This window comes from Anastrepha obliqua, chromosome 3 (genome assembly GCF_027943255.1).
Source record: "Anastrepha obliqua isolate idAnaObli1 chromosome 3, idAnaObli1_1.0, whole genome shotgun sequence".
Taxonomy (NCBI): Eukaryota; Metazoa; Arthropoda; class Insecta; order Diptera; family Tephritidae; genus Anastrepha; species Anastrepha obliqua.
The window spans coordinates 89481205-89483412 of record NC_072894.1 but is presented as its reverse complement, the minus strand read 5'-3'; positions in this window follow the sequence as shown (position 1 = coordinate 89483412).

Below are 2208 nucleotides of genomic sequence, written 5' to 3'. Positions count from 1 at the left end.
TGTGGGATTATGGATTTTTTACAGACTTTTAGCTTCTTTGTAATTACACTTATTCAGGTTTTTGGTTTTGTGGCAAATATAAAAGGCAGCGTTTGTCCGAAGCTGAATGAGAGCCGAGACAATTTGCACACATGGTACGTTGACATAATTCGGGGTTGTGTGGGGGCATATTGCAATTCTCACAAGTGGGTTTGTTGTTGCATCTTTTGATAGTGTGACCGAGCAGTTGGTGTTGAGAAATATTCTTCTACTCAGTACCAAGCGATATCAGTGTCAACTGGGACCTTGTAAAGGTTGAATGTCAAAACGAATCGGCATGTTTGGGCCTTTTCTCCGTTACAAATTTTTGTAAATTTATATGCAGGAGAAACGCCCTGGGATATAAGACAGCATACTATACCGATTCCCCGAGGGGATCGGAGAAGTTGTGAAAAGCGTGGTTTGATACGAAAGCGCTCAAAATGTTATTCGAATTAATCAATTTTTCGAAGATTACAGAGCTGCTTCGGGCATTTAAATTCTTAATGCAACATTTTATTAGCATTTAAGTAGAGCGCTATAACTTTACAAGCCACTTTATCGTGGCAATAAACGCATTTTCAATATCTCAAGCGCTTATAAAACTCTAAGGGCCAAATATTTAAAGGCCTGTTGATATTGTCTTTAAAATTTAAATGCCAACCTTTTTTTTTTGACGCATTGCTGACAGAACAAAAAAGTTAAAGGATACTTTAAAGTGAGCGAAAATCCATCGTCTCGGTTAGTAAAGCTTCCTCTACCGGTAGAATTAGAGGACAGCACATGGTAGATGGGATAGATGGCAAGAGTACTCCGGGTACACTCAAAGTACAAAGAGCTTTCTGGGAAGCTTGTTTCAAGGCGACTATACACTCAATAATTAGGCATTGCTTGTTGAGGGGCGACTGCTAATGCGAAATGTTTGATTTCATGATGGACCCCCTCGACTACGGTGGCAGTTAGACTGTAGTTTTCAGGCTGCATGATTTTGCCCAAGTATAAACCACAAGGGCCTATTGTGTACCGAATATATGACTTGAAGCCTACAAAACTCAATTTGAGAAAAGTCTCTGCTTTTTGTTAACCCTAAGTGCAACCAATTAGGAGTGCAGACTAAAAACGCTAATTGTAGAGAACTGAACCGAGACAAATCACACTAATTTTTCTTCCAAACTTTACCCAGAGGGTGAGAGTAAGTTGGCAACACAAATCTTGTTTGAATACCGAACAGAAAAATTCAGTTCGGTTTAGGTCCGAGCTCGGTTAAAAATTGCAGAACATTTCATTACTTCAAAAACTAAAACAGTTTTAAATTAGCAACATTTCTCAATAAAGGTTTCAAGCTATTCAACGTGGCTAGTGATGAACTCTTCAGTGCTGGAAGTAAGCTTGCCATCTAGGCGGGGTTTCACTGGGCTACAAAGATATTTTACTTCATGTACAGAATCTAGATTTTCAAAAATCTTTACAGACGAACAGAAAAAATAGAAATCAAAAAATTAAAATAGCGAAGAGAATAAGAATTATGCAAGTATTATTTGTAAGGTAAGTGGTTGTTTAATGCTACCCTCTCTGCTTTCTAAGTTTTGAGCAAACCGTTGCTGCTTTGACACTTTGCCCGATGCTTCGTTCGTCGCTCCATCTTTCGTTTACCCTTAGGGGCCGAAAATTTTTTTAAACAGCGCTGTGAAATAGTTGCGAATGTAGTGACAATTCCATTAAAGAGATCTCGATTTAATAAAATCGGCACTTCTCACAGACTAAACTCTGATAATAACTGTAATTAAAAAATTAACTTCATTTTTTAAGGAATAACTTGGTTTTGTGATATTTATTTAAGAACACCAAATTTTTTATATGAAACATATTTACAAACATAAGAAAAATGTACATTTTTTACTTTTTCATCCAAAAAATCCGGCGGTTTTGATTGCCACGTCTAGATATTTTTCTGAATGTTAATTTGGATCTGGCAATCCCATACCCACAAGAGTCTACAAGTCATGTCTTCTACATCACTGTACTTAAAAAAATTATTAAGTTGTATCTATTAAATAATTACACTATACTGCATCGCTAAATTCTAAATTTTATACATTATCGCTTTTCACAACTACATAGATAAGCAAAAGAGTTGCCGGAATGTGGGAGTTGCGGAAAATTTAAACTAATATTTTACTCAGTAGTTTT